The sequence below is a fragment of the Notechis scutatus genome, chromosome 1 (assembly GCF_049901735.1).
Source record: "Notechis scutatus isolate UNSWTSFEM ecotype Mainland chromosome 1, rNotScu1.2, whole genome shotgun sequence".
Lineage (NCBI taxonomy): Eukaryota > Metazoa > Chordata > Lepidosauria > Squamata > Elapidae > Notechis > Notechis scutatus.
The window spans coordinates 313,734,288-313,750,630 of NC_142009.1; positions in this window are offsets into that span (position 1 = coordinate 313,734,288).

Consider the following 16,343-nt stretch of genomic DNA (forward strand, 5'->3'; position numbering starts at 1 on the left):
AATTAAAGATGCTTCCTTTCCCTAGTACTTCCTGGGCTTTTTCTTCAAGAGAGAAGGACCAATTCTTTATTAAATGGTGGGAGGGGCATGCAGCCTGAATATAGAAGGGCAATTGATGCTGAATGGCTCCTCAGCTCCATTGGCTTCTGCTGTTCTTGTCATCTATCTCCAAATGATCCAGGAACTGACTGATGGAATGGAAGAAATATGAACAGATTTTCTATGATGGGTATGTGTGACAGTGCCATGGGCAATTGTCTGTCAGGATATTAAGACTGGAGTCCCAGAACGGATGGCTAACAGCAACAGTGAGATTGTAAACACTTCACTGGCACCCATCTGGATCTCTGATCCATCTGAATTTTCCAATTAAAAAAAAAACTAAAAAGAATTTTTAAATTAAAAAGAAAAAAAAATATCCAGTATTATGGTTTACTGCAAATCAGAGTTCATCATTTTTATTTCCAAGATCACCCCTAACTCCAGTTGGATCTGTCCCTGGCTTTAAAAATTTGCATGTACTCTCAGGTATTTTTACTGCAATACATTATTTGTGATGCTGCCTTTATCACTAATGCCTAGATGTCAATTCAGACAGTATTCAGCAAGCAGAGAAACTCAGCATCTACATTATTCTTAAGCCAGAAGCACTCACAAGCAATTTTTTTCCGGGTGCAATACAGAAGGCTGGTAATTACTTTTAAAGCTTACAGCTGACACCCAGTTTATGAGAGAAAAGTTCCCATTATCTACAATTCCTCTCCTGCCCCCACCTCCATGCCAGGTCTTCAGGAAGAATTAATGATCCAACTTTTGCAGGCTCATATAGTGCTTGGAGGGTCAAGACTTCTCTTAAACAACCCCCCTTTTGGGGGGGAAAGGACAAGTATTCTCAGCTAAGTTGAAACTTTTAACAAGATCCTAAAACAAGCAGATTTTTAATTGCTGGTTGAAATTGTTTTAAATATTTCAAAATTTTATTTCACATTTGCCAAATAGTAGTAGTAGTAGTGTTATTTTATTTCTAATTTAGTAAAGCAAACATAATCATCCCCCTTTGAAAGGTTGGCTGATGGCAAAACATAGCTTTGTTTGGAAGTGGATGAAAGAAGGATGGTACAAAATGTCCTAGGGGAAAGCTAGCAGGGTGACAAGTAACGTTCAGATAAACCAATATTTTGTAACCGGCTATGCCCCCGTGGAAGCCATTTTGTAAATAGGCAAGTTCCCCTCAGCAAACAATTTTCACTCTCTTTACCCACCAGTGACAAATGGTGTGTATCCTGGTGTAAGGAAATCTCTGTATTCATTTAGACCAGGATAGGCAACATTTGTCTATTCAGACTTGCAGTTCCTCAGAGGAAATCTTTTCAGATCACATGGTGATTAAGACTAAAGAAAGCAGAAATGCATTTCAACATCTATGTAAAACCGCTGGGTGAGGTAACCAACCATTTTAGGGTTTGGTATCATCAGTGCTGATGATACCCAGTTATATCAACTCCCAGATGGCTATGTGAGGCTTCTGTCCCGGTGCCTGGAGGCTGTGCAGATTTGGATAGAGGGGAACCATCTCTGACTCAATCCTACCAAGACAGAGTACCTGTGGGTGTTGAGCTGCCTGGATCGGGGGATATTTCATCTCTGTTCTCGATTGGGTTGACAGCTGGTGTCCAAGTTGAGGCTCTTCCTGGACTCAAAGCAGTGGTGGGATTCAAATTTTTTTTTACTACTGGTTCTGTGGGCGTGGCTTGGTGGGCATGGCAGGGGAAGGATACTGCAAAATCTCCAGTCAGAGGTGGTATTTGCCGGTTCTCTGAACTATTCAAAATTTCCATTACCAGTCCTCCAGAACTGGTCAGAACCTGCTGAATACCACCTCTGACTCACAGCTCAAGAAGCAAGTGGTAACTGTAATCAGAAGACTTGATCTGGTTCACCATGGAGCTGCCCTTGAAGACTATACAGAAGCTTCAGCTGATCCAGAATACAGCAGGGTGGCAATAATAAGCACACCCTCAGTATGCTTTTACCATCTTGAGTTACTTATAAAATTGTAAAGGTGAGATTAAAAAATCTAATAAATAAAAAACCTCTACTTTGCAAGACGTACCGATCTTCAACTTGCTTGTAGATGTGATTTGAGGTGTTCAACAGTATCTATAAACCAAAGGGTTTGGCCACTTGAGGGATTGTCTGCCTCCTAAAATATTTGTGTGGCCAATTCTATATGACAGGGCTGGCACACTCCAGATTCCTTCAATTAAACAGGACCATCTATCCAGGCCCTGGAAATGCAGCTTTTCTGTCTCAGTCCCTGCCTTCTGGAATGAGGTTCCCCCCAAGATCCAAATATCCCCCAACCAGCTGCCAACAGCTTTAATATCAATTCCCAATGGAAAGCAAAATGGGTCCCTGAATGCCCAGTTATAGGAAGACATATAAATGATCCCACAAAAAAAAGGTGTCAGCCTTTGACTTACCACATCAGCCACGAACAATCCTCACTATAATTTGCACCTCATATGGTATCTGTTGGGGCTCTCCATATAAATGGGGCATAGAATCCTCCCCCCAGTGTGACTGTGGGGTCCTATATCAAACTGTAGATCACATTGTGACCGACTGTAAGCTCAGGGCACTTACCGCCCCAGTATCTGATGTTTTTTAAAATATAGTTGTGCTTCAGTGGTTAGATGGCCTAGACCAGCATATCAAACTTAAGACCCGAGGGTGTGCTTAGAATCTGGCCCACAGGCCCACCCTGGAAACAATTAAGGACTGGCCCATGTTGCCTCTGCCAGCGAAAACGGAGCTTGGGGAGGCCATGCGCGGCCACTGGTGCTCCGTTTTTGGCCACGATGGCCTCTTGCAGCTCTCTGCCAGTGAAAACGGAGTTTGGGAAGGACGCACACAGCTCCCTGAGCTCCGTTTTCACTGGCAAAGGTCTGCAAGAGGCTGTCACAGCCAAAAATGGAGCCTCAATGAGTAACTTCAAGCTGGCCATGCTCCCCCCGCCCCCGGGCCACACACCCCTGCCACACCCAAGATCAAACACAACCTTGATGTGGCCCTCAATGAAATCGAGTTTGATATCCCTGGCCTAGACATTAATTTTGTATGTAAATCTTGTTGACATTTATATTTTATTGGGTTCTACTAATCCAGCTAAAATGTTAGTTTATATTGTTAATAAGTCCACATATAATATGCCATATGCTAAATAAATAAATAACTCCTTGGGCTTTGGGGAGCATATACATGTAAGAAATAGTAATAATACCAATTATCACTGACCTTCTTTGTCCCAAGCATTAGACTGCAAATAATAATAATAATTAAAACAACAACAAAAACTAGTCAGCTCTTTCTAGACATCTCTATTGATCTCTTGCATAGATTTGAAACTAGGCTAATTGTTCTTCTTGCCTCACCTCTAGGTCTTGCCAGCATATTCAGTCATTACATGGTGACTATGATTGTTCTCATGCTGCCATGCAAAAAGCAACATCCTGACCCCAATCTCTCTCCCCACCTCCCTACCCTGTAAACTCATTGTTATTTGCTACATTGGTAAAATGCTAGCTGTGCAGGTAGAAAATCCCAGATTTAGTCTCCAGCTTTTTCAAATAATGGTCAATCAGAAACTATGAAAAGCCATTATTAGTACAGTATAGTTAAAGAACAATGTATTAAATGAGCCGCATTTCTGAGCCGGTATGAAGAGCTTCTTATATTCCCACTAAGAATGATTGCAACTCAGTGGTAGAACAAAGGGTTTGCATACGACTGATCTCCAGGTTCAGTCCTTGGTATTTTCAAGATTCCTTCCACCTCTGTTGTTTTGTTAAGTGTCACCCTGGAATTCTTGGAGCAGCTCCTTTACAATCAACCATTTCTCGGGGGGGGCATCCAAAAGTTGTCACCTATCTAAATAGGACAATGTAGACAAGGGATAATGTTATCAAAAACACGAGGAGTAAAGTATTGAATGAATGCAATCTCATTTTAGGTGAAGTAAAATTAACATTTACTTTTGTCCTGGCTACCTGATTTTTGGGAGTATGGCCTCTGGAAGAGTGAAGCTCTTAACAAGAAAGAGGTTGTGCATCTCTCATTGGGAAAAACAGTCTTGACTGGGGGGACCAGTGTCACTTAGGGTAAAGTAGCAAGTTACAATTTCAAGGAAATTGTTGCACCAGGTCAAAGGGATTAGGGTTGACCATGCAGCTGCACTAGATGTTTAATAAGAGAACTATGTTATGTCAAACTATCACCACCACCCCATCCTTAGTCCCCAATGGATCCAAGACCTGCTTTGAGTTGCTGTTAAAGTTTGCATCTTTCTTTTTTTTCCAATAAGAAGTAACCCTTCCCAAATAAAAATATACCTTACAATCAAAGCTGTCTGTGGCTTGGCATCCACCTCTTTCACATTTTTTATTGTGTACTTACCATACTTATTGTGTACTTCCATGGTGTACTTCAGTTACCATGGAAATAAAACTCACAGAAGTATCTAACCACTAATAGTCAGTGAGCTCAGCTTGAGTAACACATTTTCAGTCAAGAGCATCAAAGATTCCCAATGTTGAGAATGGAACATATTTCAGTTCTAAATTCACTCTATTACCTGGACACAATTTCTCATTTGTTGTGGCATGCCTGAATCTTCCTGTGCTTTTATGCCATTTCTCTCTCTTTTCTCTTCCTTACCTCCTGCCTAGTTTTAACACACCCACCACTTCATCTTCAAATGGAAATTCACAGGAACGGTTTCTTTAATACAATATACAATTAAATTGTAAAATTTTCTGAGAAATGAAGACAACCAATTTAGATGGGTTTAAAGGGGAACTTCATCTCAAATCCTGCAGTGTTGCTTCATCATGATAGGGTCTGTCTGTATGAATAGGGAGCAAAGGATAACAGTAAGAATATATAATCCCGGCAGGATTACCCAATCATCCCAAATGCTCAGCTATAGAAAATAAGCAAATATATAGGTATGTGTGTGTCTGTGTGTGTGGGGGGGGGGGTGGGTTAAGTGAGAAAGATAGGACTGCAGCAATATAGAAAGATACTGGTGATGAATGATCACTTTACTATCATTTCATACTTCATAGAAGAAAGCAATGCTAAACCATTTCTGTATTTTATCAAGAAAATCATATGGGTACAATATATAATCTTGGGTAAAACGACAGTCCGATAAGGGCTTCTTCAGGACAAATGGCATTCAACAACATCGAGTCTTTTAGAATACTAATGGTGTTTTTTATGTTGTTAAATTAAATCCTTCAGAATATCTAGTTGCTGAATGTTGCCATGCATGAGAAGAAAATCCAAAACCGCAACTACAAGATTACACTGGAAACATGGAACACAAGCAGCATGAGCTTAAACATAGGAAATCTCAACACAGTAAAAGATTAAATGAATCAACTACACATTGTCATCTTAGGCATCAGTAAATTGATTGGAACTGGAGCCTTTCAGTCAGATATCACAGCTTACTATACAGGACCTGAAAAACAATAAAAGAACAGCATTGTTTTCATAGTTAAGAAAGGTATAGCAAAAAGAGTACTGGTTACAATACAATCAATGACTAAATAGACAATAGACAGAATAATAGAATAATAGACTTGGAAGGGACCTTGGAGGTCTTCTAATCCAACCCTCTAGGTTCTAGGAAGAAGTCTTTATTCTATCCTAGACAAATGGTTGCCCAACCTCTTCTTGAAAACCTCCAGTGTTGGAGCACCCACAGATTCTGGAGGCAAGTCATTCCACTGATTAATTGTTCTAACAATCATGAAATTTCTCACAGTAGGGGTGAGTATATGGAGAAAGGACATAGCAGTGAAAGGGAAAGACCTATTAAGTCCTGCAAACTTTGTCTACTTCCTGGTTTTCTCTAGGATTAAATCTGTGTCCAGCCTTTAGACACAAGTCTAGCTGTTTTAGTTAAAGCTTGTTGAACTTCTTGGATCTCTCTCAAGCTACGTTCTTCATCTATCAAATTACTCACCTTGTAGTGAAGTAGAATGGGATACTGAGTCAGTGGAGGAGGAGGTAGTATCATGTGGTGGCCCCATCAATCCTTCTGGGATATACCGAACTTCAACAGATCCAATACATATAGAGTTAAACTAAATTCAGTCATTCAGTTGTCCTGTGCAAACTTCAAAACCCAGTCAGCTAACCAATTTTGCTTACTCAGTTGCCCAAGAAATGGTGAAAAAGCCTGAAAAAGAAATGGTGACAGAAAAAACAAGTCTCCTTATTACAGACATGATACTGTTGAACTCAAGTTTTGATTGATTACAATGGCAAGCCACATCTGCCTATTTAAGATAGAGAGACTAATCATGTCTTGCCTGTTCTTTCCTCATTCAAGGACTCACGGAATACTAGCTCCATTCTGGATAAAAGGAGTAGGAAACTGCTTTCTAAAAAGGTTGACTTTTGATCCTGTTTGTGGGATTGTGTGCTACCAGAACCACCAATAAGAGAATCTGAGTAGATGAAAATTAGAACCTAAAGAATGTCGTAAGATAAGAAGGGCTACAGAAATTATTTCTAAAAATGCGTGGCCAATTCTTCAATGTTATCTTTAGCATGCAAAGGTCCTTTGAGAGGTGGCCACCTATAATTCTATAAGCAGGCAGAATATACCGTATTTGCCGGCGTATAAGACGACTTTTTTGCCCCGAAAAACATGCCTCCAAGTGGGGGGGGTCGTCTTATACGCCGGTATATCCACTGCCGGCTTTCGGATGCTTGTTGACGCAGCGAAGGCGCCTCTGGCTTCCCCGGATCCCCGCGCCGCTCCGCTTCATCCCGCTCGCCTCGCTCCGCCCGAGGCTGCAGCCTTCCTGCTCTTCCCACGGCCCCTGGCACTCCGCCCTGCCGCTGCAGCCCCGGGGATTTCTGGAGGGCGTTTCTGGTGGTGGTGGGGGGTCGTCTTATATGCCGGGTCGTCTTATACGCCGGCAAATACGGTAAATGTTTGTAATAAATAAATGAAAAAAAATAAATAAAATAAAGAAATGAGAGAGATTATGCAGTGGATGATATTCAGAATATTCTTATCAGATTTTATCAGATAATTAGAAGGAAGACACTTTAAAGAAAAGGAAAGAACAAATCACACCTCTTTCTCTGACACCTTATGGGCTAGTATGCTATCTCCTATTAGATAGAATAGCTGCTCTTTTTTGTTATGGATAAAGCTAAGAATTTCTGCCCATGAAATTGCCTCACTGCCATTGGATGACTCAAACTCCACTGACAATGCACTTCTGGTTGTAAGCCTGGTTCCAGGTTTGAAGAGACATTGGATCACGAGTCCTCTAATCTTATCCTTTCTATTGGCTGCATTAAGGACATGATTGAAATCTGTGCCAGATGGTATCAACAAATTTAGAAGCGGAAACTATGGGTACTGGGGGGGTGGGAAACTAGCTGTTTCCAAAAAAAGTACCCTGAAAACAAGCTGGCTGTGCTTCTTTATTCCTTTAAATGCTGCACATTGTTTTCAATGCACACTAAGAGTAGATAAGCTTTTCTCAATAACAGAGCTTCAACAATGTGCAACATCCAAGACTTTCGGCTGCTTCAGAAAACAACATTTCATGAAGGTCTATGTAATGAGAATAAAGGGTAATTGGCCCATCACAAACAACCATGTTGTTTGGATAAAAGACTCATCCTATTTAGTCTTGCCCAAGATATAAAGAAAAAGTCATATTGGGGTTTGAGCAGACATGCCTGAAGGAGAGGTACGAGTAGCAACATGTTTAAAATGTCTAAACCAAAAGAAAATGGAGTTGGAAAACATAGCCAAGCAGATGAATGAATGAATGAATGAATGAATGAATGCTTTATTGGCCAAGTGTGGTTAGACTCACAAGGAATTTGCCTTGGTGCATGTGTTCTCAGTGTACATAAAAAGAAAAGATACATTCGTCAAGAATCATAAGGTACACTTAATATAGTCATAGGATACAAATAGGCAATCAAATCATACTAGGAAAGATATGGAAGGATGCAGTCACCTTGCTTTTATCCTGTAAAGTTTACCAGTCCAATAGATTCACTAGTGGTTCTACTCATAATACAAACCATGCATTCAATTCCTGTTGTCCGAGTGTCATTCAGCCTGTTAAAAATGAGAATCAGTGTGGTATAGAAGGTAAGGTACTGGATTAAAAATGAGGTGCAGTTTGTGGTCCTTCCTTAGGTACAGATGCCAGCTGTGTGACCTTTCCCTCTCAGTCCTTATCAGCATCGGACTCTGCAACAAGCTGGATGTTTAAATAAATAAAACCTCTTTTTACATCACATATAAGAACCAGGTGAGTGCATTACCAAACACAAGCAAACCTTGTAACCATGTGGGACAAGGGCTGAAAAAAACAACCTGGCTCTCTAAAATGTGGCTTATTCTATCATGTCAGAATCTGAAAGAACAGATCTGTATTAATGTGTCTTAACTTAGAAAACATCCATCTTGTTTTCCCTGCTCTGTTAATTTCTTTGTTCTGTTTTTAGAAAATGAAAAAAAAAAATACAAAATGCTTGTTAATTTATGCCAACATTCAGTGATTCCCAAAATCAAAATGAAAAACTGATCACAGATAAAGGCATTGCCAATAATTTATTTTATTTTATTTGTCAGTTGCTTACAATAAGTATAAGTATAAACATGAATAAGAATACAGGAAATAGGTATGAATAAATGGGGACAATAGGACAGGGACAATAGGCACGATTGTGCGCTTATGCATGCCCCTTACAGACCTCTTAGGAATGGGGTGAGGTTAGTAGTGGATAGTTTGAGGTTAAAGGAATGGGGGTTAGAGGATGTAACAACAGAATCAGTTAGTGCATTCCAGGCATTGACTACTTTCAATATTCAATATATTGAATATAGTCAATATAATTGACACTCAATATAATTGACACTCAATATAATTGACACTATCACTGCTGAATATTGGGGCCTTCAGTGATTGCCTTAAGGGCTAACAATGGGTGAAAAGCCCAGGCTTTCTCTGCTCAGGCCCACGCTTTCTTCTTGAAGTTCTCCTCAGACACTCTCGAGTAGGCTCCTGAGGCTCAGATTTTAAGAGGAAGAGTCTATGACAGGGTTTTCAAACTCGTGTTGTCATGGCGGCGTCACGTGACATATTGCAACTTTTTTTACCCTTCGTTAAACTGGGCATGGGCGTAGCCAGCACATGACTCATACGGCCCGTGGGCCACTAGTTTGACACCCGTGGTCTAGGAGCAAACAAAACTGATTTTTAGTAATTTAAGGTAATTAGCGGCTAAGATTAGTGAGGCCTGATGTCAGTGGAAGGTGGCTCTCAGTTATATGGAACTTGCTGACATTGGAAGTACTGGTCACTTTGTCCAATCCTTTGAATTGCTTCTTTTGGCCTCAAACATTCAGGTCAAATTCCAAGATCTGGAAAATGTAGGACCAATAACTTCAAAACACAGACAGGCCTGATACCTCCCTACAATTACTTCTGCATCTTTTCTTATGACCTTCCATCCAATGGAATCAATAACAGCCCCTTTCTCTCTTCCTCCTAAGAGCTCAGAGTCTTTCACAGCTTTGAAAGCCTGAAATCTATGCCTGCACAAACAGATCAATACTGTCATGGATATGTGCACAGAATACCAGCCAGACTGAGTGGTAACAAAGTCACAGGGGTGGGAGGCATGGAAGAAGATCTTTGAAGGTTGTCTGCCATTCAGAATGTTTTTTTTAAAAAAAACAGCCACCCTACATTCCTCCAAAGCATGATAGCCAAGAACAAAACTTGTGTAAATCTGCAGTTTCCTTTACATCAAGACTGAAGGATGATTGCAGGGCTTGATTTTACAAGTAGCAGCCATTACCCGTTTCAAAAGAGATGTACAATTTCCATGAGGGGCAGGTGGTAGGAAGCAGCTGTTGAATAATCACACGCACATCCTCACCCACCCACCCCCAAAAAAGCCTCATCAATAGTCAATTGGGTGAAGTGAAACATTGGGAGCAAGGAAAATACTGGTAATGACATAGATGAAAAGAAACATAAACAGAGGGATTGAAACGGCCGGAGGAATCAAGCACATTTCCTCTTCAATTCTATATGACACATGAAAAATATTAAAATAGCGTGGCTTCAGGATGGGAGATGATATTCACTGTGAAAACTGGTGTCCTTCTTACAGACTTATCTGACTGCTGAATGGACTTGATTTTTATTTATTTTCATGTTCTATATCTCCCTTCTTTTGTGCATATGAAAATCAGAATACATCAAACCGGAGATTCATGTAAACTAGGACAGCCATATCTAAGGAATCCTAATTTAAATATTTCTTGGTTTTGGCAGGTCTGTGAGCCCCTCCAGATCTGCATTTGTATCAACCCAGAAGGAACTCCTTGTCCATGTCTTCACAGAGTCATTATGGGGAGTCTGTAGCCCTTCTGCAGCTAAACCAATTGAAGTTCCAGCTCATCTGGTGGTTCTCTTCTTACAACAGTTTGTTTAGTGGCTGTTCAAAGTTACAACTACACTGAAAAAAAAGTGACTTAGGAGCATTTTCCACAGTTATGACCCAGAGGTGGTATTCAGCAGGTTCTGACCAGTTCTGGAGAATCAGTAGCAGAAATTTTGAGTAGTTCAGAGAACCAGCACCTCTTGACTGAAGATTTTACAAGTATCCTTCCCCTGCCATGCCCACCAAGCCAAGCCCACAGAACCGGTAGTAAAAAAAAATCGAATCCCACCACTGTTATGACCACTGTAGAATCCCCACGGTCACATAATCAAAATTCAGATGCTTGGCAACTGACTCATATTTATGACGGTGTCAGCATCCAGGGGTCATGGGATTACCTTCTGCAACCTTCTGACCAGCAAAGTCAAATGGGGAAGCCAGATCGACTTAACAACTGTGTTACTAACTTAACAACTGCAGTGATTCACTTAATAACTGTCTCAAGAAAGGTCATGAAATGGGGCAAAGCTCACTGAGCAACTGCCTCACTTAGCAACAGAAATGTTGGACTCAATTGTGGTCATAAGTTGAGGATTACCTATATAGGAGGAAATGCTGGGGTGGAAAATCTGCAATGCCTGCACAAGAAGTAATTTCTCCATGGAAGGATCACTTGCATTATCTTTCTTATGTCTTCTACTTCTTGCACCATGCCACAGGTATCTTGCCATTTTTTCACCAGGCTTCATTTCTACTGCTGAAATAATAATTGAGATACTATTTCACCAAAGCTCAAATTTAGTAGAAAGCCGGCTTTTTCTTCTTGTTGTGGTTCTACTTTCCTCCTAGTGCAGGGGTGTCAAACTGGCGGCTTGCAGGCCCAATGCATCACACACAGGCCACGCCCACCCCAGCTCCACGAAGGGAAAAAACATTCCAATACATCACATGTGAGGTGATGCCGCGTGTTTGACACCCGTGTCATAGTGGAAACTAATTTAACATCCCATGGAGGTCTGGATTTGGAGTTACACTCAAAATTAAAGTGGAAAAAAACACTACAGGCTGATCCAACTTTGATGTAACGTCCTTAAAACACGTCAAAATGAGGCTCAGTAGTGTGTGTGGCCTCCACGTGCCGGTATGACTTCCCTACAACGCCTGGGCATGCTCCTGATGAGGTGGAGGATGGTTTCCTAAGGGATCTCCTCCCACACCTGGACTAAAGCATCCCCCAACTCCTGGACAGTCTGTGGTGCAACATGGCGTTGGTGGATGGAGAGAGACATGATGTCCCAGATGTGCTCAATTGGATTCAGGTCTGGGGAACGGGCGGGGCCAGTCCATAGCATCAATGCCTTTGTCTTGCAGGAACTACTGACACACTCCAGCCACATGAGGTCTAGCATTGTCTTGCATTAGGAGGAACCCAGGGCCAACAGCACCAGCATATGGTCTCACAAGGGGTCTGAGGATCTCATCTCAGTACCTAATGACAGTCAGGCTACCTCTGGCGAGCACATGGAGGGCTGTGCGACTCCCTAAACAAATACCACCCCACACCATTACTGACCTACTGCCAAACCGGTCATGCTGGAGGATGTTACAGGCAGTAGAACATTCTCCATGGCATCTCCACACCCTGTCACGTCTGTCACATGTGCTCAGTGTGAACTTGCTTTCATCTGTGAAGAGCACAGGGCACCAATGGCGAATTTGCCAATCTTGGTATTCTCTGGCAAATGCCAAATGTCCTGCACAGTGTTGGGCTGTAAGCACAACCCCCACCTGTGGACGTCGGGCCCTCATACCACCCTCATGGAGTCTGTTTCTGACCGTTTGAGCAGCCACATGCACATTTGTGTTCCACTGGAGGTCATTTTGCAGGGCTCTGGCAGTGCTCCTCCTGTCTCTCCTTGCACAAAAGCGGAGGTAGCGGTCCTGATGCTGGGTTGTTGCCCTGCTACGACCTCCTCCATGTCTCCTGATGTACTGGCCTGTCTCCTGGTAGCACCTCCATGCTCTGGACACTACGCTGACAGACACAGCAAACCTTCTTGCCACAGCTCACATTGAAGTGCCATCCTGGATGAGCTGCACTACCTGAGCCACTTGTGTGGGTTGTAGACTCTGTCTCATGCTACCACTAGAGTGAAAGCACCACCAGCATTCAAAAGTGACCAAACCATCAGCCAGAAAGCATAGAAACTGAGAAGTGGTCTGTGGTCACCACCTGCAGAACCACTCCTTTATTGGGGATGTCTTGCTAACTGCCTATGCTTTCTACCTGTTGTCTATTCCATTTGCACAACAGCATGTGAAATTGATTATCAATCAGTGTTGCTACCTAAGTGGACAGTTTGATTTCACAGAAGTGTGATTGACTTGGAGTTACATTGTGTTGTTTAAGTGTTCCCTTTATTTTTTTGAGCAGTGTATTTGTTTTCCCCAATTCTTTTGCAGCTTGTATTTGAATTTTATTAAACAGTTATGAATCACCTGGGAGATCAAACCAGAGGTCTATTTAGTCAGAGTCCCCCAGAGGTGGGATAGGCAAAGAAATTTAATAAGTAATTAAATGTAATTTTTTATTTCCACACCTTGAAAAAGTAAGCCTACTTTATGCTTATTGCTTGTCCCAAACATTTCAAAACATACTGCTTTGGTATTTGTAATTATCATCGAAGTACCATTTTTCTAACAGCTTTTGAGAAATCTCTTTTTTTTAATTGGTATTTGGAACAGGATATGTCATATAATTGATGCCTGCCTACATAAAAGCCATTTTACTAAAATCTCATTGTTACATTTTTGATAATAAATGCTGGTCATTAGTTATGTATTACATGGGTCAATTCTCAGTATGTTATTGCACATCCCATCAATCTTATTATGTAAAAGAATTAAATATATTTTTATTTGTATGTTTATTACAAATGTATATTAAAATTGCAGAACATCACCTGCTTAACATGCTGGACACTCCAAAGTCAGCCTATGATATCAAGCAGCAATTAATAAGAAACATTTATTTCTGAGAGTCCATTAGTCAGATTACACAATTTTGGTCCATCTGTACAGACACACATATACTCCTATCCTTCTTCCTATTTTTATTCTAATATTAAAAGGTGGAAACATGATACAAAATGCATGCAGCTATAAATTAAAAAGAAGAAATTAATGAAGAGAAATTTATCTTACTTGCTGATTATTGTATTGAAATCCCATGCATCCAAACCAGGACCGTTGTTTATTATCCCATTTTGTTGCCAATGCTCGAAGTAGGGAGCAGGAAGGATCATGGTAAAATGACCCAGCATAATGAAAGTCTTACAGAAAGGGAATAGCACAAGGATTGTTTATTGCAGTATAAAAAACAGATTGGTCAAGTCCATGGTCAGCCAGTTAACTGAGGTCACCTGTGATGATGCTATCATCCTCTCCTGTTGCTTAATCACCTGTGCATTTGCAGGAAACTTTATTTGTGAGATGCCACCATCACCTTTGCAGCATAGCAAATGGGTGCCTAACCCAGCTCTTTTTGCTTTATGCAGCACGCATCCCTGGGAAGAGACATACACAACCTGCAACATGACAGGCAGAGTGTAGCACCCCTTAAATGCATGTGTGACATACCACATAAATCTCATACACCCACAAACTTGCCGGTTTTGCCATTCCTCTTGGGGACACCGTTGTTTTCTGCTTAAGTATGGCTTATCAAGGGCCATACAGGTAGTCCTCAACTTACAATAGTTCATTTAGTAACCTTTACGTCGTCACTGAAAAAAGGGACTTATGAACGTTTTTCACACTGATGACCATTGCAGCATCCTCATGGTCATGTGACAAAGGCTTGGATGCTTGGCAACTGGTTCATATTTATGATGGTTGCAGTGTCCCCATATCATGCGATTGCCTGTTGCAATCTTCTGACAAGCAGTCAATGGGGAAGGCAGATTACTTAACAATCTTGTTACTAACGTAATATCTGCAATGACACACTTAACAATTGTGACAAGAAAAGTTGTAAAATGGGGCAAAACTCACTTAATAAATGTCTCATTCAGCAACAAAAAATTTGCTCTCAATTGTTAAGTTGAGGACCACTTGTATTTGTAATTTGGTTAGTGTTCGATAGAAAACTTCTCTTATTTTACCTCACAATTTCCATACATTCAGTGAAAAACAGTTTTATCCAATATAACTTTTTGTTAAGGACTTTGATTGCAATAGTAAAAATTATTTGCATTCTGGGTTCTTTCAATTAAGCAATGCCATCTATCAAAACTACAGAAGAGTAGTATCTCTGTAACAAAACCTGTCCTCTAAAACAGTGATCCCCAACCTTTTTTACGCCGCGGCCCGGTACCGGCATCAGCTGGGCGCCGTGGCCCGGTACCGGCATCAGCTGGGCGCCGCCATCTTTTTGATGAAAAAGTGCTTCTGGTGACCTCACCGAAGCACTTTTTCATCAAAGATAGCGCTGCGCTCGGTGAGCTTTTCCGGGTAGAAAGCCATTTCTACCCGGAAAAGCTCACGAAGCGCTGCGCCGCCATCTTTTTGATGAAAAAGTGCTTCCAGTGAGCTTTCTCCCGGAAAAGCTCATCGGGGCTGCGCCGCCATCTTTTTGATGAAAACGTGCTTCCGGTGAGCTTTCTACCCGGAAAAGCTCACCGGAAGCACGTTTTCATCAAAAAAAGATGGCGGCGCCCAGCAAGCCAGCGGCCCGGTAGGACTTGTTCCGCGGACCGGTACCGGTCCGCGGACCGGTGGTTGGGGACCCCTGCTCTAAAATGAGGTTTCCCTCCTGGCTACAAGGTTTAAATACTCCCCCGACCCTATTTTGAAGCAGCCTAAAAACCTAACCTTTCACCTAGGCAAGGACATGCAACCCTTTCCTCCTTTTTTATTCCCATCCAGGTTTATTTATTTGTCAAGCGATTATAAGATAACCGATATAAGTATAAACATAGTTATGAATACATGAAATGGATACATATAAGAAAAAATAAAAGAAACAATAGGACAGGGATGGTCGGCACGTTGGTGCGCTTATGCACGCCCCCTACAGACCACTTAGGAAAGGGGTGAGGTCAATAGTAGACAGTCTAAGATTAAAGTTTTTGGGGTTTGGGGAAGAAACCACAGAGTTGGGTAGAGTATTCCAGACATTGACCACTCTGTTGCTGAAGTCATATTTCCTGCAATCAAGTTTGGTGCGGTTTACCTTGTTTTCTTTGCTGTTGTTACTGTGTCTTGTGCTACTTTTTTGCTCTTTGTGTTGTTCTTTATTTGTAAAAGATTTTTAACAATTGTAAAGCGCCCAGAATTGCTGGGAATTGGACAGCATATAAATGTAATAAATTAATATTATTAAGATATGCAGAAGTATACCTGTGAGCTTCCCAGAGGCTTTTACATGATATAGGCAGCCATATACATCCTAGAAATACAGACAGATAAGGCTCCTTGTGGTTTGCTCACTCATCATCCCAGTTATTATCCAACAGGATTTTTCTATCCACTGGAATGAAATTTTAAGCTGCAGATACTTTATCAGTTCAGGGTTAGCATTGCTTGACTAGGAGCTTGTTTCTGTTCTTTTCTACATCATTGAGTTCAACATGTACATGAATAAACAGACTGAAGTCAAGGCTCTCCTCCCATTGAACAAATATTGATCTGACATTCTCGCTGATTAGATCACCATCTCTACACTCAGAGGACTAAAACATCTTGCAATTCTGGTGAATTTCTGAATTTCACAGCATTTTATGAAGGCTTAAGAATGGTGTAACACATAAAAAAGTGACATTTCCACTAGACAA